The sequence below is a fragment of the Macrosteles quadrilineatus genome, unplaced genomic scaffold (genome assembly GCF_028750875.1).
Source record: "Macrosteles quadrilineatus isolate MER2022 unplaced genomic scaffold, UCM_ALF_1.0 Scaffold_2__2_contigs__length_208266976, whole genome shotgun sequence".
Classification (NCBI taxonomy): domain Eukaryota; kingdom Metazoa; phylum Arthropoda; class Insecta; order Hemiptera; family Cicadellidae; genus Macrosteles; species Macrosteles quadrilineatus.
The window spans coordinates 200,636,231-200,661,561 of record NW_026542595.1 but is presented as its reverse complement, the minus strand read 5'-3'; the positions used below and the strand labels follow the sequence as shown (position 1 = coordinate 200,661,561).

Genomic DNA, 25,331 nt, shown 5'->3' with positions numbered 1-25,331 from the left:
AATACCGAAACAAACTAAAAAAAATAAACAAAGAAAATACTTACACTTATGAGGGTTATCAAACGAGTTGTAGTTCGTAATTGTTCTGATAAAACATATTTACTGACATTTTAATCAGCCATGACTCATTCAGGTATATTTGGTGTATAAATATTTTAATAATCCAAAAATGTACATACATTTAAGGTCTTACGTGTTCAAAAACATATGTCCAGTAAATAAGATTACGAAAAAGATAGTAAGGAAATAAAACGTTTATAGCTTCGGAAGATTTTAATTTTTTACGTTGGTTCACAACGCTCAGTATATGAAAAAATACTAAGCATTTGTCATGTATCTTAATACCTACGTCATTTAAACACAATTTTAATGTATCTGGTTCATTGCATGGTAGAGTGTAGGCTTCATTTATAAATATATACTTGTCTATAGTAGTATATAGTTTCTCATTTCCTTAAGGGTGGACTACCTGACGATCAGTGGACTCGTCCATTCTGGTAAAATTTAATACTATTAATTTATTGATTTAGAATGGCAATACTGTATAGCAATTTAATTCCTAAACATCTAGTGTATTTTATATTTTTTCCAGTTTTAAGCGGTATTTTGCACACAGTACATTACATACTGTATTTAACTTTGCCAGTATGATTTCAACATATTAAGAAACTGTTTAAACTTTAGCCCGTATTAAATGTTAAACAGTTTTTTGTAAACAAATCAATAAGTAAAGACCTGACGACAGTTATAGATCTGTGTGAATGACAAGTGTCGATCACGGATGCAAAATGTATAGTTATGCATGTAAAATATAGTCGTAACAATCATTCATAAAAACATAGGGTGAATTTAATAAGTTAATAATTATATTTATTTTCTTTGATAAATACCTAATACACCTTCGTGTTAAGTACAACACAACGGGTTGTTTATTTCATGCAATCATGGTTGTCTTAGGCCACTTTTTGTTGTATAAAATAATGCTTTCATATGTTTTTTCAATTTTGACTGTACGTTCTTGGATTTTTATTTCTTTTATGATACATAATGAAAGTAAAAAAAGAATGTGGGATGATCCATTCAGTTGTAATTGCTTTTTTAACCAGAATAATATGTTAACTTTGTGACAGATATGTTATTTTTACTAAATGTTCAGTTAGTAAAAGAAAAAAAAACTGATTTGCTTGGAGTACTGGATTTAGTAATTTAATAATTTATGATCTATATTTTTAAATCCCACTTATCTATTGTACTTATGGTCTGAATTTAGTTCCAACTCATTAAATTGAGTCGTACTCAAAAGGTACTTAACAACGCTTAAAAAGAAGCAATAAGTCACAAAAAGTACATGACATAAATACGAGAAGAAAAAATATTACAGAAGGCTCACACAAATTGAAAACGTTTTACGTGAGGAAAATTTCTTAAGGAAGTCAATAAATAGCGGAAGTGATAAATGGCGGGAAGAGAAGGATAAATGGCGGGAAAGGAGGGCTTTTGACTGGTAAAACCTTCTGACCTCTCAGCCGTGGAGTTAACGCAGCTAAAATCTTCATGCTTTACTATTGTGGTCTGAATCCTTAATATACCTTCGCCGGTTAGTAACAATACAAAACATAATTATATAAAAGCCAATTATATACGAATGTACTGTTAAGACATATTTCAACATATAATATTATTTGATTGACTTGTTAAAGATCATAAACAATTAATTACTTTAACAATATTCAACGGATCCTTTACTAAGCTTTACATAAATTGTTCCTTTTTGTTGGATCATAACTCTACTTTAAAACTAATTGATTGGTTTAGTAGTTTTTCGGCAATAAATGATTATGAAAATAGTCACTGAGTAACAGAACTAAGCTGCCCAAAGATATAAAAAGATAAGCTGAACACAGTGTATCTTAGAATCATTAATGTTTTTCAGATACTAGACGAGATAGTAAAACTCCCTCCTATTAAAACATCTCCTATTAAAAATCCCTACAAAGTTGAAACAATATCCATCAAGCCTAATTACAACAATTTAAGACGAAATAGTAAACAGCTAGGGTAGGTTTTCTTGATATGCAAGATCCGATGTAATTTTTTCTATACTATTTTCCTTACATATTTGTTAAAAGTAATTAAATTAAATACCACTATTTACTAAACATCATCAGTTGGTATGTAAAGTATTAAATGAAAAACAACTGCTATTTTTTCAGCAAAATTAAATTACATTGCGTTTTACAACCATAGATTAAGGAGTAGTAGGAGGAAAAGTTTCGATGACAGATCTTTTCACTTAAAGCTGGATTCATTGCGCAAGGAAACCCTCTCATTTTTCGTAATGGTCAAAGCAAAATTTACTACAATATCTTACATTGTACAAACCAGTATACTTAAAATAAAACGTTCCATTGGCCTGTTATTTAAGATTTAGAATTACTATAAATGTCCTTAATTTATGTAAGGGTGCATTCCTTTCTTGTCATAGAAATTACTAGTTTTAGTCCTTATTCATCAGAGATATATTTTACCAAGAGTAAATTATATGTACGGATTTTATTATGTAAGGCGAAAGGGAATTTTTATTCTACGTTTATTAATTGGTAAAAGGATTATAGTAGATCATGACTGCCTTATAGTCATTATTCTAGATAGATATAGACACGATTGTCATTTTAATAAAAAAAAAAAAAATAGATTCACGTAGTGTAGTATAATCACTGCGACAAAGTCTTATGGAAGAAATAGATAATATTAAGAGATTTAAACACGAATTGGAATAATTTATAATCACCAACACTTTTTAATGGTTATTTTAATATTTATTTATAAACTCTATATTTTATGTAATTCTGAGTTTAAATTTTCAAACCTTAAATAAAAGGTTTCTGATTCTAGTTTAGACCTCCTGAAACAGTCTCGACAGTAAAACACAAGCACATTAAAAAAATACCCTAATATTTTATTCTTAATATTAAGCTTAAATCCTTTTAAACAAAAGTTACAAAGAACAAAACATTTGGTTTAAAACAGCGTAAAAAATAAATATTTCGATGATGCAAATTAAACTTTGAATGTATTCATAACATAATATATCGTAGTATTAGTTTTATTACAAAGCTATATTTTAAAGCATAGCAAATGCTAGGCTTATTTTTTGAGTATATAAAACATCTGTAGAAGTAACAGCTGTGTAGCGCTAGTGAGTAATCTGATTAGAAGTGTCGACAAAGTACTAACAACCTTAGCTCGCCACCTCACAAATGAACGTTGGTAAAGAAAACCTTCTTTCTGCACAGCTGGGGCTGAAAACTTATTCATTTAAGCAAAGCATTCATTGTAGTTATTATAACAAACAACTTTTTTCATGTTTTATAAATTTCTTTTAATAATTAATAAGTCAATAAGTCATTTATTAGGCCAGATCAACATATACATGCATTAGCCAAGTCAAATTAGGAGTTATTTTAAAATTTGAATAATATTCTTAAATTGATGATTAACTTACCCGTATGTTTTACATATATGAAGTCATTGACTTTAGGTACTGCACTAAAATTGTTTATGATTCTATAGCTAGTTTGAGTTTTACTTTTTGACCTTCGGAAAGCAATCAATATTTCAATCAATCCATTCCTTTGGCTAAAGGGTTTGTAAAAATGTCAGATTACAAAAGTATGTCAGTAACAAAACATAAAAATACAGTGTGAAATAACCTATTGAAGGTGAAAATATTAAGTATAAATACGCCTGCCACAATAAACCTGCAGATTAAGTAAATTTTCATTTCCCTAATTGGGTTTACACAAAATCTCTTACACAAAGTCTCCTTAAATGTCACATTTATTCCTTTATTTAATTGAATTAGTTTAACGAGTACTTACTTTGCTTCTACAGGGAGGGTAAAAAAGGGGGTTTAGAAAAATGTTAATAGTTTAGTAAGAAATAAATGCATTTTCAACATTTGATCAAAATATGTTCTTAAACAAGCAAACTACAACTGTTTATTTGTTATCCATAAGAATAACATGTAAATTTTAAATTATATATATATTTTTTTTCACCACAACCATTAGGCGCATTGTAACGCTTCATACTAAATTAGTTGTTTTTTAAGCTCTAAAAATTGTTTGGAAAGTAGTTGGTAATTTTTTTTTGTAAAAAAAGGAAAATCCAATTTCAACCCATAAAAACTCCCTTTAATCCCTGTTCCCATAGTCTGATCATGCTGGTTCGTGAACTCGTTCGAATAAATGTAGGTTTACACGTTTATATTAAATTCCATCAAAATAAGATAATTTTTTCTCAAAACAAAAAAGTTAATCGGTCTCGAGTCCTGATCTTACCGTGAGTACTACTACTATGGTAATAGCTTATTCCTTATATGAGAAATTTGCTAAAATCCATCGCGAAATTAACTGAGTGTGAGGGGATTGGACCAGAGTGTCAGATTTCTTACAAAGCTTATTCTGCGCTAAGTAGCTTGACCTTAACCGGGATGTTGTATAGGTCTTAAAAGAACTAAATGCCACACACGGTTTGAGCCCTAGGGGATTAAGTCACATGTTGCTAGCTTGAATTAATCTCACAAGCATTCCCAGGTCTGGGTCCATAAGGGGACTGGGGTATTTAGTGAGTAGTTTCATCAGCTCCAACCTCTTGCACTTCAGGCTGGCCTCCTGTGTGTGTAAAAGAATTTCACCTCCTCTTCCTTAAACAATAACAAAATGAAATGCAACTATTGGACGCTGCTTAGTTTACCCGTGCTGTAATATTTAGAACTACTATCTGAACAATCAAAACATGATCATAAATAAGTAAAAAATTAGAAGATAATACAAAATTAGTAATTAAACATTATCTAAGTACATTAGGCATCTGGTTCAACAGCCGTTTTCAAAGATAATAAGTCAGAAAATTTACTTTTTTTATAACAAGTACTTGTTTATCAAAATTATGTATAATAAAATACTTCATGAATAGACAATTTGGTAATATACAGTATATGTTCAAGTAAAGTTTGGTATGTTTTAACAAAAAGTTGTTTAAACAAATCATTTTATTGTAACATTTTTTAGTGATTTCACTTTTAAAATTTAGTGTAAACACAACCTCCTTAAGATGTTTAAGTGAAATAAGAGTCTACTCGAGTGGAACTAAGCTTTCAACTTCAAGTCGAGTTACTAAGTACAAGAAAATTAAACCTAAGAGGCGGTGTTAACTTCTTACAATCTACTTTGCAGTCTGTTCCCTTGAAACCCATTGTAGGAGAGAAGTAAAGTAGTTTAAATGTTTCTTCCGGGAAAAGTTTGTTTGTAAAAACTTTAATTAGCTTGCACTTGTTCTAGTGGCACAGTAATAAGGACTGAAATGTATAGTAATATTTACATGATGTAAATCGTGCATATCCCCGATGAAAAGGGCCATAGCGTGAGGTTTAAGTTAACCGCTATGTCACAAATGTTCAGTCTATATTATCTTGTTACACAATATATTAACACCTAGGATTTTTTCTCTCATTTATGTTATTTTTCACCAATTGATCAATTGATGTAAATAAATAAACACCAATTGATGTAAATAAATATTTATTTGGAACCTATTACAGTCTAAACTTTTCATCAAAGCTATTTGGAAAACAGACAACAATTGGTCAAAATTAATAACAACTTAAGTGATTTGGGTTGCATTACTAGTGGGGTGCCCCCACTGTGGGGGGCTCTGTCTTGGGTACAACCTTATTCTTAATTTACATTAATGACTTGTGTAATGCAACATTGCATGGGAAGATTACCTCATTTGCTGATGATACTGCCCATTGTTATGTTAGGAATAGCTTAACTGACATAAAACATGAGATGACTTCAGATCTTAAAGCTCTTCAATGGTGGTTCTCAAAAAATAACATGTTGCTAAGTCCAGAAAAAACTAAATTTATAAATTTTTCATTGAGAAATGAAAAGCGATTTGATGGAGATATTATTTACACATGCGTTGAATGTTTGTACTCAGATATTCATTGTACTGATAAGTGTGCTGTGGTTCAGCAAACCAACAGTATAAAGTATCTGGGCTTAGTCCTTGATCAAGAGGATAGCTGGACTCCTCACATTAATATTTTAAAAAGAAAACTAAGCAAAACATTGAGATATTTTTATTTTTTACAGGACGTTTGTCCAGAAAATGTTTTGAGACTTTTATACTTTGCACTTGTAAATAGTAGATTAGACTATGGACATTTTGCTGGGGCGGTACCTATGAACTAACCTGAAACCTATTTTCATAATACAAAAAAAAATCATCAGGGCAATTAGGAAAAAGAGCAAAATGGAACCATCACAACCTCTTTTCTCTGACTTAAAAATACTCCCTTTAAGGTATATGTACTTACACAAAGTTTTAAACATCTTTTATGAATCAAGTAGAGATTTAAGGAAGCCAAATAATATTTATAAAGAAAGATTGATGAAAACAGAGCGTGCAGTTGTGCCTAGGCCTAATTTAACCTTTTTCCTTAATAGTTACTGTTTTGTAGGTCCAAAGTTTTTTTGTAAATTGCCAGAAAATATTGTTAATTGTAGAAATTTAGGTTTATTTTCAAAGACACTTAAGACTTGACTTTTGACAGGTGATAATTTTGAATGTTTAGTAAAAATCCTTGTATAAATTATTATTTTTGTAGTTTCATGATATTATATTGTCTTTGTGGTATTTTAGAATTAATGTACATGTAATGTATGTAATGTACATTAATGTACATCAATTCTAAAATACCACAAAGACAACGTAGAATCTTGGTAATTGTAAACTGAGATAATTATGTTTTTAATATGGCAATAAGTGGGTAAGTAATGTTAAGCTTTTTAAACTATCCCACGCATTCCGTTGTCAATCTAATAGATAAGGAACCTTCACACAGGCTATGCCTTTGGAGGCCCTAAATTTTCTTGGAAGAACTGTTGTTAAATTTCTTACATGAGGATTTAAATTGATTTTATATTGTTCTTAGTTTATATGTAATAACTCAAATTATTTTTAAGTGTAATTATTTTGTAGGAAGTTAATCTATTTTATTTCTTTTACGAATGAAAATACAACAGTATCTATGTTATATTTGTATAATTTGTATTGTTTTGTAATATTACTTTCAAGAAAATAAATACATTCTTATTCTTATTCTTAAATACTACATATTTAACTATGCATGGTTTAAATTAAACTTAGATTTTTTTTATTCGTTGTTTGTTAACATAACGGTATTTTTTATTTTGTAAACATGATTAATGTAAATAGATATTTATTTGAAACCAATTATATTTTAAACTTTTCATCAACCACAACGGTTCGGACGCATGCATATTATTGGCTCAGTTATTGCATTTCCTTTTTCAAATAAAAATTTAAGGGGCAAGCCACCATAAACCAAATCAACGACCCCAATTCAAGTACAATCCCATAGCATTTTTACTAGCCCTTTATTTGAAAGAAATGGTACCACTTAAAACAGTTTTTCTGTAGAAGACTTTAGTGGTAAGAAACCTCGGAACACCGTGTGGTCTATGTCATCTTATACGGTCATATATTTTCGCTGCCCTTTTAGTGACTTTCCGGTATGAAATATGATCACTTTTGTGTTATAACTTCAGTTTATTGCGACTGGATTGTGTTAACTTTTATTTTCAATGAAATAATTGTATTTTTAAACTATAATTATAATTCTGAAATAACAGCTTTCAGGATCTTTCTCTTTCAGAAAAAAAAACATAATTTATGTAAATATAATTTTAAAGACAATAAAACGAAATTTACTATAACTGATTCCTAATTGAATTTTGAATTAATAATATTATTGATACTACTATTTTATTGATTATAGTTTGATTGGGCCCTTGAGTATTTTAAAATTGTATTAAATTGATTGGTCTTCTTTTTCATTTATAAATTACCTTACAGGCTTGATATAGTTAGTACGGCACAACTTCGTCAAATGTAGCTGTTACAAACCTCTATGAATATACATTTGAGTACATTTACCCGAGTTAGATTCGTACATTTAAATAATACGACAGTGAAATTCCTAGTTGTAATATTTTTAAATTTTTACATTTCTTCAAGATACAATGATTACGGACATTGATTAAGAATAGTACTTACAGTTTGAAACAATTAAAGCAGCTAGTTACAATTTCGAAAAAGCTCTAGTAATATTTAACTCCATTATTTAGACTTTTATAAGGTAATAAGGTGATTTATAAATCACGGAGTTTTTAATTTTATGAGTAAAAACAAGTTATTGCAAGTGTACAGGTTTTATTAAATACCCGAGGAAGTTTGGTCGAACATTTGCATACTACAGGAGCTCGCCGTGTTTAACTTAATATCAAAGTTTGTTAGGGTTCGTTGAAAACTTGATGATTAAATTTAAAAATTACATTTGAATATCAAGGCTCCTTATTTGCAGTAGTTATTACGTAAGAGATTTTCAAGAGAATATTTTTACCATATAACAGGGAAAATATGGTCTCATATCATAGTATGGGTGTTATTTTTTAGAGATTTTTACATCTTTAAACTATTGGTTTCAATTACGTACACAATCCTATTTCAATGTTTTAAGAGATACTTGAAGAATTGAAGAAACAAGTTTGGGAGGAACGTGCAGAAAATAGCTTAAGGAAGTCAATAAAAAGGGAATGTGATAGATGACGCTACGAGAATGACGTGACCTCTTGGCCTGGGTAAAAACCCAGTTTAAGTCAGAGAGGTAAAATTGCATATGTCTGGCCCTCAGAGCTTTTAGTCAGTTTCATACTATGATAACTTTTGAATTCATGTATGGAGTTCTCTTCGGGAAGGTACCACTTTGTTCTCTGTAGATAGATCAACGGCCAACTAGGAAGTAGAAGGACAGGAAGGTTTGTGATTAATAAATGTAACCTCGACCACTACTAAAATCATTCAGACTCCCCTAATGATTCCTTAAAACTATACAATTTGACGTGTCAATAGTAAGTGTTTAGCATAAGCGTGAAGTTAGAATTTGAAATAAATTACTAAAATTTGGTTTAAACAAGGTAAGATGTGTAAGTTTAGCGATAGCACAACAATTAAAACCGAAATACAACAGTTTGGTAAAAAAAAATAAAGAAATAAGAGGATTAAAAATATTCAAAGAAAATATACATTGAATAGAAATACGATATTTATTTCTTATACAGCCGATACTATCCAATAACGAAGATAGCTAAAATAATAATACTCCCCGTATTATTATTTACACCATATTATTTACAAGCAGCAACAGTCTAAATAAAATAAGAAAAATTATACATCAATAATATGTTTTCAGCTTAATAATTCCAGTATGAGTTCAATGGCTTTTGGAACTTATAAAACTGCTAAATTGTTTGTTGTGCCATACACCAATTAGTTCTTCTGGCACCCCTCTGGTAAAATTGTAGTTCTTTGTTTTATAATTTCGATCAAAGGGCACTTCGGACTTATATAAAGCTATACAATTTGGCGGGCCCGAAATTTGCATACAACATAGGCGAGGCGTGTTTATTTGAGTATTAAATTTTGTTGTGACTTTTTAAAACGTTAATTAATTCTTCTTACAAAATTGCTAATAATATCACAGTGTTGTATTGAATATTTCAATAACTAAAAAGTAAATATTTACAATAACAACACAAACAAATAACGTGTGAACATGTAATTAAATAAAACATATGTTTCTATTGTTATAAAGATTAAAATTACGATAGTTACAGGAGGGTTATATTTTTAGTATGAATTAACTAAGGAACCAGTTTGAATCAGACAAACTATTTGAGATTACACGTTTCAAGGTAATTAATTACTACTATGGATTGGTTTACAGTATACAGGGTGATTGATATAAGTGTGCCAGCTGTTTTATTCGAAAACTATAAGAGATATCAAAATAAGTTAAATGGTAAGTGCCTTGGATTTTTTATTTTTTAAATTTAGTCAAGTCGAAAAAATATTTTAGCCTCCATTTTTCCAATATGGCCACCAACTTTGATTTTCTCATGGAACCATGTATCTTATATTGTATTTCGGTAGAAAATGTAATTTTAAGACAAATTTACTCTTGTGATTTTTTCATAAACCTAACCGTTTCAAAGATAATAATGGTTAAAGTTTTGAAATTTTGGCACGAGAAAGAGTTTAGATAAAGGCCTAAGCAAGCATGCCAGCTGTTTTATTTGAAAACCATTAGAAATTTCACAACTTAAACGATTATTATCTTTGAAATGGTTAGGTTTATGAAAAAAAAAACACAAGAGTAAATTTGTCTTTAAATTACATTTTCTACCGAAATACATTATAAAATACAGGATGTTCCGTAAGAAAAATCAAAGTTGGTGACCATACTGGAAAAATGGCGGCTAAAATATTTTTTTTTCTTGACTACAATTTTTAAAATAAAAAATCCAAGGTGCTTCCCATTTAACTTATTTTGATATCTCTTACAGTTTTCGAATAAACAGCTGGCACACTTGTATCAATCACCCTGTATGCATAGAAAGTATTATTTTTGTTAACTGCATTTCAGGCCTGCTAATGTGGTATAGTTGAAATACATATAAAACTATATATTAAATTGTAGAATATATAGTAGACAGTTCAAACAGTGCACTGGTAAACAATTCCATGATTATCGAAGCAAAAAACAATTATATTAAATATTATTGTTTGTTACTAATTGACGATGAATTTCGTTATAATTCAATAAAGCAGAAAATACTTCAAATAACATTTTGGTATATTACAGCAAACTTTTCTGACAAGAAAAAAGCAAGCGTGGTTGATTAGTTTGGTTACCATTAAAGTGAATTAATTATAATACAGAAAACAATCAGCAAATTAATGGTGTACTTTCAACAAAACACAGTACCCTGATTGCTTAGTTAACTGGTGTTGTGTTCTCTAATTGTGGTTGATTGCGAATTAATGTCCTTTGCGGTTAAATGGAATGAGAATTCAAGAAGCTAAATTGATCATATAAATAAGGGCCACAGTTTAAATTAAAGTTCATAAAACTGGATAACACTATTATTAAATTTACTTTCATCGTTAAAACTTGTGTGACTGAACAAAACTGTTCACTTAAATTGAATTGACAAGTTTAATCTTAAAAATGTTGGTGAATAATCGCAGTAGAATACCAAGGGACTTTACATGATGTGGGATGTATCTGATCCAAGGGTATTTAAAATGGTTTCATTGGTGCCCGCATGGTTGTAAAAAATGTGGAACTAACTAGTCAGGAAAGCTGCAAACTCGGAGTTTTTTTCTTAAACCTCCGGCACTTGACTAATTATTAAATGCTTGGTTACGACGAATTAATTAGGTGAGGTATGTTGAATATAACAAAAATGCTAGTTCTAAAGAGGAGAAATTCAGAGAAACTGAAAAGTACCACATCCCAACTAAACCAAAGTAATTTTTATATATTTTTTACTCTGATAAAAAAGTGTGATATTTTATTGTAGCTTATTATTTAGTCAATACATTCTAACAACTATAATCCGTTTAGTGACTTATATCATAGACTATATCAGGCATTTTTCTCAACTTATTTCTTGACTATCAGCTACCACCCCTAGCGTAAAAGGATTTCCATACGATTTGCAAAGCCCACATTGAAGTTTCATAGACACTTTGACTTTGATGGAAAGTTAACTTTTCCATGTTTAAAATACCAAAATATTGTACAAGGAACTCCACCTAGCACATCGAATTAAGCTAAACAGTTTTGCGTTTCTGTGTATCCAAAGACAATACTTTCTTAACTTTAATACAAATTCTAAGTCATTAAGTGTTTAAAATGGTGCATATATTTATTGTAAGAAATTCTTTAGATTTTGTCATAAACATAAGGGTAATAACTCTTGTGTCAATTAAATCACACTCTAAACATTTAAAATTTCAAATTCATAAGGCTACACCTAAAAGTCACAAATGGGAATTTGGAATGATGAATATAATAATACCATCACTTATTCGCACATTCCAATTAATGTTTACCACTTCTAAATCATGTCAATGTTCTCATTTGTAACGATATTAAACTAAAAGTATGAATTATATAAAAACTTAGAAGATTAACCTGGTAAAGTTGAGTGATCTACTTTTTATAGTACAAACCAAAGCAATCCTTTTACACTCAGCAAAATTTAAGGTATAACTCTTAAATTAAGGGCTATTTCAGCCAAAGCGTCTAACTATACCACTCGTATATTGATGTATTTTAGTAAGCAGCCATATTGTAGAAACTCACATTGTCCAATCAGTGGTTAAGTTGGTACGACTTCATTATTTGTGGTCCTGATTAAATACACTGATAACAAGGTAGATATCGCGACTCTAGCACCAATGATAACTAAGTTACTACGTGTCTCGTATCTTAACTGTGTTAACTGTCTCTGGGTTAACTCAGTTAGCAATGGTTCTGTTGATTTTGATTCTAGCATCACTTTATTGTTTTCTTTGTAGAATTAAATCATTTAACTGGAACATGATGTTTTCCAATTTGAAATAGTGTTTAGATACTTTTAAATAAAAATTCAACACAATTTATGTGTATAGGCTTCAGAAATTTAAATATATCTAGACCTATTGTATTATCTTGTAATAAAATCTTGTCAATACGTAGTTATCAAGTTAGATTTAATTAATTAGACACTCTAATTGATTTTAAGAACAGTTATAATAGAATCCTTAAAACATATACAGTTTTTCGTATCTAGTTTTTAATAAGAGGTTTGTGGCCTCTTTTAACCTTGCATTTTCCCGTCCACATAGACTACAGATCTTTGTGTGGGACGTTCAATGCAAGGGATAAGCCGGTACAGTAATTAGGTGAACTGTACTGATACAAATTTGAAACATGTAATGTTTGCGGCAGTGACCAGGATCCGAACCCACCACATCATTCTCTTGGGCTTGAAGTCCGTGACGCTACCAACTGAGCTACCGACTCACCATAATTGAATGCTTGGAAACAAAAATAACAAAAACATTATCATAATTGGGAACTATTAGTCTCCAAATAGGCCTAGCAAAGACCGTTGTTGCAGAAGAGAAAAACTGTCAGCATTGAAATATCTTTCCCATGCGTTTACTGAATACAGTCTATTGCGTCAATATTATACAACTGTATTTAGTATGTAGTTTTTTTTTTCATTATAGAAATTTAAATATAAACATTATATAAATATAAATATAACTATAAGAAATTGTTCAGAATTGTTCAAAGCAGATTTTATGTTTGGTGTTATGATATGTGTTGTACAGTTAAACTGCTACTTAATTTACTTATGTATTTTAGTATTATCATACTTAAAAAAATGTCAATCTTTGCCTTTTAAAATTTCGCACGCAAGATTTTTCATTTTAAAATTTATTTTTAATGTTTATATAATATTAATGAATGTTTGGACTGAGGTTAGGCATGGAGAAAGAACCTGTTGTATAATCATCAATATGAGGGAAATCGATCGTATGGCTTATACATTTTTTGTAACAATAGAATATTTTTTGAACGCCTTAAATGAAATCATCTCTTTAATAAATATGTATCGACTTTACAAAGTAGTCACTTAGTAAAAGTACTAGGCCATTAAATGATAATTTTACGTAACTTGAACTTGTTTTTTTTACCAGACATTTGACAGCAAGAAGTATAATAAGCTTTTTAGGATAATTTCAAATATTTGCTTACTGAAAAACAAAACGTGCACCGTAGCTACAAAAAGCTACAATGCTGGTTAAATTTACAAAACATCACTGTTAGTATCTATCTGGCATTAGATGAATGTTGTTATGAATTGCATGGCTATAACCACTTACGTAGTAAAAATTGCGTTTTAAAACATAATTGCTTATAACTTAACATGTCAACACTTTGAAAACGATAGCTTCATTTTGTTAGAAAGAATATTGCGTAAGATATAATCTTGTCCATAACAATGGTGTTCATCAGCAGCCTGCATTGAAGCCTTCACAAAAGCTAATTGCAGAACGCTGCCACTATGGATACTCCTCACTTTTGTGAACTAATCCTTCATCACTGCCATGTTAATCTGAGATTGAATCGGGCCATAAACGCATGAGAAGATTGAGTTTACCACAAAAAAAGGCTTAGCACAATGGAAGACAGGACTTTTTAAGTTAATGGTTTATCGATTTTATTTAAAGGTTTATAACATTTAGGGGGGGGATATTAAACATATAAAATTACTATGCAAATCAAAATTGTAATTATAAAAGTACCTTCACGCGAATTCAGTTTATATTCAAAATACATATAACCAAATAAACTGTTTTAGTAATTACATAAAAAGTTGTCTTTTGACCTTCAGAGCTCTCTATTTTGCGATAAATTAGATATTTAAATCCAATTATAAACTACACAATCGCCTGAACCATCCGTTTGTGCAGTGTTAATTGGTCAACCCCAACAAACTTGGCAAACTTACATTTCAGTTGACCTAATTGGTCTATACAACTATTCTCTAAGTAACTTAAAGCTCTGTAATTAATTTGAAGTCAAGTTATAATAATTAAGATCCGTTATTTAATATTCCTTTAAAATTAAGATAGGAACGAACATAAACATTCTAGCATTTGCAGATGTTATGGTATAAAGTGCACATAATGTTGATGAACTTAAAAATGCAACAACAACTCTTATTAACCTGGGATAAGAAATTATTTCTTATATAAAAAATGGGATTGCACATAAATGAGAACCAAACCAAGTTTATGAGATGGGGAAGAGAGCAAAATGATGATCAACTAAGGGACCGGAACCAAAACTACATTGAGATTTAAGAGTTTACATTTCATAAAGTTACTAATTCCCAATATTTGGAAGTATTCTTACAAGTGATTGGTAATGAAGACATAGAAATACAAAATATATTAAACTTAGCACAAACTAAGAATATATAAGACCATCATCAGGCCAGTCCTCCCGTATGGATACAAAATTGGATTTTAAGTAAAAAAAAAAAACTGAAAAAAATTATAGTATATGAAAACAAAATATTGAGAAGAGTGTACAGGCCGACTTTTGAAGATGGACAATGGAGACTAAAGCATAATTGGGAACTAAGAGAATTATTTAAAGATCCGGACATTGTCGCTGAGTTATGGAGTAGAAGAATGAGATGGGCAGGACATATCTTAAGATAAAAGCATGTTAATGGTATTTATTGATCCACAAATTGTTATGCATGTAATTGATTGTACAAATGGCGATTTTGCCGTAAATAAATAAATAAAGAAAAGAAGACACCTCGTTGCCAAAGAAAATATTAGAGAACAACCCAGAAGGAAGAAGACCCCTTGGTAGACCGAAACTGAGATGGTGGAACCAAGTTGAAAAGGACATAGGAAAACACTGGGAAGAAGGAAGGAGGACACAAGATGCAGATAGGTGTGGAGGCAGTGTGTTGGGGAGGCCAAGTACCATTTGGGATACCTGTAGCCACATCAGTAATTAAGTATTACCTATTCCTAAATAGCTTATGGCCCCTGTTAAATATGTTGTAAGGATGTAATTTTAATTGGCTTCTTTGTAATGAACCGTTGTTGTAAATGAAAAGAAATAAATCTTTCTACTCTATACAGGGTGTGGAAAAAGAAGAATGTGACATATTTTACATAGAGATTAATTGGGTTTTTCATTAGATTCGTCTTTAAGATAAAAAAATTCATTATTCATTGTATTTATCGACAAAATGTTTTGTTTTCAAGATATTAATGATTTATATATTTAAATAGCCACCGTTTTAAAGTCGTTTAAGAAAAAAAAATATATTTTTGGAAGTTCATTAAAACGTTATTATACATGTATGTACCAAATAAAAACATTCCATGTTGGGGTGTTATATGGAAAACTAGGCATGGGATTCCCATGGTTATATTCCAAATTCTGTTTGTCTCCATGCAAGGAACAATCCCACAAAAGGGGTACAGGTTGCTCAGAAACACCCTGAAAATAAAAATGTAAATTATGTAAAACCTAATAAAGGATACGATTTTATCAACGGAGTTGGTAATATAACCTCTTAAAGATCTAAGAAAACAATTTTAAAAATGACAGTTTGTTGAAATAATTTAACTCTCATGTTACTAAATAATCAATTAATTTAAATAATCAATTCACCGTGTTTTAACAAAAGTTTTAGACATGTATATAATTTGTTCTGTCATGTATTGACTCTACATTGTGCTTTTCCTTTTTTATAATATTTAAAAAACTATAGTTATGGTTATGGTGAATTGGTGGGTCAATCGATGGCATGGCGGACTTTTTATCCATGGCAGAATTTCCGTATGTTGTAATCGTGATATCACCACTATTGTGTGTCAGTACAGTTCAATTATTGTACTAAACCAACTCACCCCTTGCTTTGCTTGAGCTGTTCTACCCACAACCCAAAACTTTTGGGCTTGGACGGGAAAACATAAGGTTAAAAGAAGCAATCAACCAAAGAAAGTTAAAAGCTTTAAATGTTTGGATCGATAAAACTAAAACAATTTAAACACCTAGTGCCTTCACCTAGGACATAAGCTTGCTTAAAATCTAGCTAGTTGTACTTTGAAATGATTACTGAAAAGTTCTATACATGTTAGCAATGTTGATGGTAGCCTAGCTTTTTCAGCTCAGTAAAATACAAAACAAAATTCACAGGAAACTTTACTTAGCATAAAATATATACTTTAAAGGCTTCCTGTTCGCTTCCAACCAAGGAAAATACCATTTTGTCGTATTTGAGGCAAGTTTAATATCATTGGTAAAATTGTAAGTAACACTTTCTGCGTAGAGAAACTGCTTTTAATTTACCAAAAAATTTTGTTATTTATCAATTATTACCCTATAATGTAAAATAAAATTGCAAAAGTTACTATAATTATGTATTTTTAAAAGAAAAGTCATTCTATAACATGATAATTTTTTTCAAAACCGAGCCTTTGTAAAAAATCTATTTCTGTATCATAACCTTAAATAGCTTATATATTTATGGTTGTTGCAAACGGAATTGTCATGGCTAAACCAATACAATAAACTAATAGGGTTAACTAAATTGCCTTCATTTCATTGCGTCAAACGTCAAATCAATTTCAAATACACACGACACTACAGAAAAACACTGAAGTACGGGCACAGATTAAAAACTGGCGACCGACTCATCGAACCTTGTTAACCCAAATGTAAGGTGGATGGTGTGCCAGCTTAGCAACTCAAACTATTTAACGTTTTAAATTTGTATAAGTTTCTTAAAAATCTGATTAGCTGCTGAATTAGTCTAGGAATTAATAATTGAGTTGGGTTCTTTTGCTGATGTTAGAGTTCAGCAGGACACATCATTATATTAAGGGACTTAAGCCCAATTTCCTCTTCAATATTTATAGTAACACCTTTGTAGCTATCAGAAATAAAGTCAAAAGATCTTAATTATTTTTTGCCTTGATTAAATATACTGGTAACGAGGTATATATCGCGACTCTAGCATCAATGATAACTCAGTTACTACGTGTTTCGTATCTTAACTGTGTTACTGTGTTAAAACCGCAGGGGGCTCACGCTTGCGTGGGTTCGTGGCCTGGGCGACCACGCGGACCCTAGCTCTCCCAGAGGGGAGGTAACTGCCCGGTGTCAGACCCGGCACTTCAGGTAGACCACAGTTATGGACGACTGGTAAGCGCCAGCCCCTTAGGGGAAGCCTCCAGTGACATTCCCTCCATTCAGGGTGGGGGGGGGGGTGTTTAGCTCTCAGTGACGCCGTTAATTCCGCCTCTCCTCATCTACCTGTAACTGTGGTTGTGACACTGTCCTACCTGTTGTGTTCGACTGACATTTTGTGAGGCATATCCTCGACTTTGGAAGTAGCCTCGTCCTGGGAGGTGAAATACCTAGCCCCCAGAGGGGAGGTAAATGCTCCGTGTTGGTATCGGCATTTTCAAGTTGGCCACAGACATGGTCGACTGGGCATCGGGTCCCAGTGACATTCCTTTATCCAGGATGGAGGGGTGTTTAGCTCTAGGAGAGATGGAAGTACATCATAATCTCTAACCTACCTGTGTCTGTGGTACTTTGGGCTTCGGCCTGCTTGTGGTGTGCGACCAGCATTCAGTGGGCAAATCCTCGACTTTGGAAGTAACCTTTCCTGGAGGTGAAAACGGGCAAGTACCCGCAGCTCACGGGGACACTCAAGGGCAACGTAACTTTCCGCAGTGTGAGGGCAACGGTTTGTAGGTACTTATGCAAACCTACCCCTGTCTCTGAGCACGGACGGTATGGTTATCTTGAGTGTGGGGGGTTCTTCCCGGAACCTCAATTGAGTCAAGGGTGTCGCCACCTCTGGTGGATAGGTTCATCCGGGTGGGTCCCACTTCTATACCTGCCTCCTTTTGGGAAACCCTGATGGCCTGGCAGTGATGTTGGGTCTGACGGGCAAACGAAGTAGATCGGGTGCTGGGTCCGAGCCCGCCAGGGGTATCTGGGGATCTATCGCTCTGGTTATCTCTGGTTTCCCAGCAATGGGTAAGGCCTCGATCGGGCAGCGGTGTAAATGGGAGGTTGGGGTTCCCCCCGTCAGCGTGCTGATGGTCCCCTTCCTCCTGGCTATTGATGGCGGGTTCTGCCTGTCAGGGATGAGATAGGTCCCGAGTGTTGCTTGCACTAAATGCGTCGGGGCGCTCTACTATGGACCTCTAGGTTCCGACCTAGTGGAACCCAGGTGGAGTGACGCTTAAACAAGCAGCCGGAATCCCTGGTTAGGATTGAGGGGCAACCCTCTTTCCGAAGGGTCTGCTTCGGCAGCCGGCGAGCCTGATGACCTTAAGTCATCCGCCCATGATGTGCTATAGGTTGATGCGTAAGCTTCGGCCTACATCATGGGGCCCGGGTATGTCCTGAAGGATAGGTACCGGGTAAGCAGTCAGGGGGCTTCGGCTCTCATGACAACAAATGTAAATGTAATGTGTTACTGTGTCTGGGTTAACTCAGTTAGCAATGGTTCTGTTGATGTATTTAGTCCATACTAATCAATGATAAGCAATGGTTTGGTAAAACAAAAATTAGCTTGTAATTATTTTAAGGTGAATTCATTTTTTTATACTTAGAATATTACCATAATCGTTCTATGAAGTAATTGTTCTTTTTCATTTTAGTTAGTGAAAATTAATTTTAATATTAAGTCTGGATTTTATTGAATTCAAACATCCCTTCACTTTATGCGAATCAATTCTTAAATGAAAGACATTACCGTAAGGCATTTATGTGAACCTAAATGACGACGACAGTCCATATCATTTTGAACTGTGAATAATCTACGAAACCTGTTAGTGAAAAATAAAACAACATGATAATAAAAAAACAAAGCTTCAAGGATTAAAGAGTAAAGCATCGTAATTTAACAGTGAAATTAAAATTGACTTAAGTTGGCATAAAAGACAAGCCTACCATGAAAGAATGCTATAAAGTCAAATACGACCATTTCAAATCGCAATAACCCTTGATAAGGTTTTATTAATACAGTTATTGCTTCTACAAAAACATCATGTTTAAATCAATAACAAATACTGTATTTAAATAGCTATGTTTATTGTGCAAATTAATATTGGTCCCTTAGCATGACTATCATGCTTTCATTATAACGTTTGTTGCCTCGCTTAGTAACGTCACCATAAAAAAAAAAAAAAAAAAAAAAACTGGTCTTTCTACAAAACAAACGCTTAAGAAATCCTCTGTTTAAGAGAATAGTATAGATTGTTTTACCATCTACAATGCATTATATTTATATTATGCTTGCTTATTACCTTAAGCATTGCATGTTATTAATTTGTTCAGTTTTAAAAACAAGTGTTACCATTTCAAGTTACAACTAGCACTTTTATAAATTGATAGTATAAATATATCCCCTAGTTTGCTGTAAAATGTTTTCGTGAAAAAATATAATGTTTTCTAGGCAAAATGCAAGAAAAATATCTGGTTGGTGGATCAATTTCGCACGACGGCAGTTAATATTTGCTCATCTCTTGACCACTGTTGACTTTGAACTTGGATGTAGTTTTGTTCAAAAAATATTGCAGAATGTGTCAAAATATGCTAAAACTTCCTGATTGGTTTATAATAAAAATGTATTCGTTATGGACAATTAGTAGATATTAGCCCTTAATATCCACAACACCTAAAGTGAAAGCTCACGTTTGACTCAATTTATTTTAATATTCAGGTTGGGGGCCAGGGGGCTAACATTTGACAAAAATCTATAGTTTTTTCGTTAGTTTTGATGAAACACATACGGAAAACTATGGGGATTAGCGCATAATACGTTATGTAAGAAGATATTTAGATAAAAAAAAAAAAAATGTTCCTCTTAATTATCGTGCCGAAGTAAGCAGTTATAGAGTATTAACATGCTGTAAACGGACGCCTTAAAATCACTTTGAACGCTTGTTGATATGGGTGAAACTGTGTGTTTCCTTATTTACGATAACTTTTTTTGTTTTGCATGGCGATTGGTAAGTTATTTAGTGGTCAGGGAATTTTAGTGATACAGTAATCCCTTGTAAAAACGACAAACGACAACACACACAGCCCTTCATAATGGGTGGTACTTGTATTTTGGTCTAAGAATTTTTAGTGAAATACCGGCTTTCATTTAAGCTATTAGTTATCCAAATCATACAAGTTTCAAGCAAACGCAAGGTGAACATAAGAAATAAAAAAATAAATTTGTACAGCGTTTTTCAATGATTAAAAATTAATACATCCAGAATATTTTTTTTTTTTAAGTTTTGGACTCCAAATAATCAGTAAATTATAAGCTTTAATTTGAGCTATTTATCGTTTGAATTAAGTCAAGATAAGATACTGTATTATTCATTCAAAAATCATAAATTTGATTATTTCTCGGATATGATATTTATTTCAACGCTGTGGAGCAGCATGGGTCCTCTGGTTTTATTGATTAATATTTGGAGTAAGTTTGCTCAAGAACGGTATAGAGAAATTTTTAACTTTATCTATTATTGTGGTACAACCACGCAGAACGGTTAATTTCATTCGATTTATATAAAACATATTTGTCCAAACACGAGCTATCCTGTTAAATGTGATGTCCATTTTTATATAAGTCTTCCACGGTCATAGCAGAGCTTCGTATCTGGTTTTTCAGGAGATAACCACTTCGTTAATTGAGTTGCTTGAAATACTAGTTGACCTGTTGGATCGCTGCAGCATTCAATCTTTGGTGAAAACTACATCAATGTCACCAAAAATTGATATTGATATTGGTATTGCCATTTCACCAAAGATACCATCAGCATCAGCCTACTAGCTTAATATTTTAACCAAACAAATACGTTTCTTATAGACTTTCTTTTTCGTCTGCAACAAATTAATGTGGCTATTTTCAGAGTAAGGTATTTTAATATTGTGATAGATTATTGCATAGAATCAAAGGTGGTTCCACGATGGATTAAAGCTGAGATCAAATCTTGTCCATAACAATGGTGTTCATCAGCAGCCTGCATTGAAGCTTCCACAAAAGCTAATTGCAGAACGTTGCCACTATGGATACTCCTCACTTTGGGAACTAATCCTTCATCACTGGTGCGTTAATATGTGCTTGAATCACATCCATGGCTAAATCGAAAGGATCGGATACAGGGAAGGTTAAAATTACTACGAAACTGTCTAAATTAATTAGTGGCAAGGTAGACGTTTGTAAGTCCATATTCCTTTACTTAATTTACGTATGGTAAGGTACTTCGTATTTAGGCCATTGACTTCTGATACGGAATATAACAATGAAATGCAAGTAAAACATAACGAAAATAAATATGTTAAAGATTTTACTTATTTAGAGAATTGACCTATAACAGCAAGCAGAAGAAATAAGCAGTACAAGTTTAATCAGGTAGAAGGATTCACAGTATCGCATTAGTTAAGATAATTAAGCTAAGATCTGTTAGATTTTTAATCACAATAACTAATTTTAATTATGATCGTGGAGTGCATATTAACAAATTAAATTGTTCATGTACAACCTTAAATTAGGTAATTTAGAGTAAAATCCAATAAGAAATTGCACTCACCAATTAAATTTATAAATCAAGTCGGCATCTACGTCGAATCATTCAATGAGTTTAAGTTTAATTGGTTTTCCGGCCAACAAATTGTTTCGTGCAACATATTTAATTACGCGTTTGAGATTAAAAACCAAGTTTACACTCACACAATTATTCCTTGTTTCTATTTGGATAGGTTATTTTTATTTTATATATTTTTTTTAGAAACTGACATATATCTTTGCTAAGTATAAAAAATTAACGTTCTGTGGAGAGCAAAATCTAAGTATAATTCAGTAATTTTTTGTTACTTCAAAAGCGTTGATATCTTATAATTTGTCACGACTGCTCGATTAAATAAATATTTCATTAGTCTATATAATAGTTATAAGTATTAGGTCAATGCCCATTTTTGACTTAACATTTTATTTTATTTTAACCCGTAATATATTGGAATCTACAATTAACAACTCGATATGTACGATATGAGAATTTAAATTCCAGTATTTGTATATTTATTTGTTAATTAAATGATTGAATAATGAGGTGTCTTATTTTATGAGAAAACAGGGTTTTTGCCAGTGTAAGGGTTTTATTTAATATCTGAGGAAGTTTGTCCGAACATTTGCATACTACAGGAGCTCGGCGTGTTTAACTTAATATCAAAGTTTGTTAGGGTTCGTTGAAAACTTAGATGATTAAATTCAAAAATTGCATTTGAATGTCAAGGCCCCTTATTTGCCTTATTTATTATGCAGGGGGTTTCTAAGAGAAGATATTTAATTTTCAAGAGAAGGTTTAAAAAATACTATGTTGCTCGACATCGAGCAATTACAAAGAAGTACAGGAGTTATTTATAAACAAATAACTTGTTTTAAAACTAACAATAGTCATAATTTCCGACGATTTTAAATGAGTCAACTAAAAGATTATTAACTAATGGAAATACTCACAATTTACATAACAGTCCTATTCCAGTTTAAAGGGTTAATTTTTAACAATCAAACTGAACATGGACGGGAAAAGGTAAGCTTACAATTTAAGTCAACGTAAAAAGTCAGTCAGCTTTTATAAAGTACCGTACCTAAGTTATTTAGCCAATGTGTAGCCAAAGTATGTATAAGGTGTAGGCTAGTTTAAACCTCACATGACAAAGTTAGGCAAAAACTGACAGAGCTCTGAAATGGTGTTATTTATCATAGACTTACTTATATATACCAAATCTTTCAAATTAAAATTCAACAACTAATAACTTATATCATTAAACACAAACCAACATCCAAAACTAAACACATTTTTAATATTTACAAATTGACTGTTTACAATTAACATAATATGTTCTTCTTCTCACTATTAATTTTTGCTTCGCAACGGGAAAAATCTGTTTTACAGTTCATACCTAATCATTGAAATAGATTTATAATAAATAATCCATCATCAAGTTTGATTAAAGTAAACCTACCACATACTTGTTTAATTTTTTTTGGATCAGCTGTCTGAAATTGTGAAATAGGCATTTGACAGTTCTGGTTGTTTACATTTAAATGTCAAAGCAAATGTAAACATTGTGAATTTTCTGATGCTTCCATGGAGACCAATTATTAATATTTAATTTCTGACAACAGCTGGAGTTTCAAAACAATGTTTGTTTCCCATGTTAATCTTATGGAGAAATACGAAACTTTAAAGGGACCCAGGGCCTCACTCTCTAATTATTTCCCTAAAAAGAAAGTTTCCTGCACAACTTCACGTTACGCTCTTTCCAATAACACAAAAAACATGTCAATCGGTTCAGTAGTTTCGGAGGAGTAATTGTCACAAAAATCCTGCTTGCGTATTAAATAAGTATAGATATATTTTCTTCAATTGCATATAAAAGAGCTAAGGTCTCCTCTTAGAAAAAATCGCTATTACAAAACACTATCTGGTTTTTTATTTTTATGATTACCTTCCTCCAAAAGAGGACGTATTTGTATACGAAACGGTGGATAAAATTCTGTGCTGCTTTATTACGCATATATAGTCGTATACTTACTTCACGAACTTATTTAACAGTGTTTAAACTATTTCCTATTACGTGATCAATTTATAAAGAGTACAATATTTTGTTTTTTAAAGATGACAGAGTTCATGTTAGACCAGGCATTTTAACGCTAAAAGTTGAATTCCTATGACATTCCTTAAACCATTAATACCTTTAAATTTTTGTTCGGGAAAATTTTCCAGCAATTAGCCATTGGCGTAAACTTGTATAATAATACTTTATTTACAACTATTACTTAAATTTGTAGATATTTGAAATATTTACGAAAACATATAAGAATAGGAACAAGTAGAAAACAAAAAAGGTTAAAATATGAAGAAGGAACAAATGTAATAGGAACGTAAGCATTATAGTTCTAAAATGTTGATTTGTATTTGTTAAGTTATTTAAAAGTATTAACTGATGCATTCATTAATCACTGTATACGAACATATGTTTTAGATTGATTTAAACTATTTGCACATACCAAGAAAGAAATGACAAAAAACTACTTAAGGAAGTCAATAAAGTAGGAAAGTGATGAATGACGGAACGTGAATTACGCGATATTTTGGTAAGAGCAAAACACTTTTAAGCCAGAGAGGTTGTGAAAATCGGACTAAGGGCTTGCCTCGTATTTATTGTTAAAAATCAATACGAATTTGAAAAGTGCTTGAAGGTTGAAATTTTCTGAAAATATGAGGGTTTTTATCGTTAAAGAACTTATTTCAAACACTCATTTTTACACTTGCTATCAACTACGACTACTGCATTCAGTAATCTTAAATAGCACGAGTAAAAAATAATTTTGTATATTTTACGATGCAGGCCCAACCATTTCAGGTTGTACGAACAATTAATTTGATTTGTGGTGGGGTTGACATATTTTTACCTACAAAATGTATTTCTTCACCATCTTTTCATACCATATTTTATAACCTCTATAGATCCAGTCCATCGCTATTATTATTATTACTATTATCATTATAATTTCTCAAACTATTTAATGCGAGTTTCAGAAGCTTAAAATAATTTTTTAGGATTTGAAACTTACTAAAGCTAGTTTTCTATGTTATAAGTCTACAGCCACACTATATCGATGTTTTAGATTCTGTATATTCCACGAAGGTTTATCGTGTAATAAACACATAATATGACAGAATACCGTTCTACAACAACGATAAAAACTAAT

The 25,331-nt window shown here is 31.6% G+C and overlaps 1 protein-coding gene across 1 annotated transcript in view; it reads right to left on the bottom strand.

The window, feature by feature from the left end:
* The window catches only part of LOC128985275 (peptidoglycan recognition protein 4-like), a 47,051-nt gene that overhangs the window by 1,022 nt on the left and 20,698 nt on the right, over nucleotides 1-25,331 (bottom strand). The window lies entirely within an intron of this gene.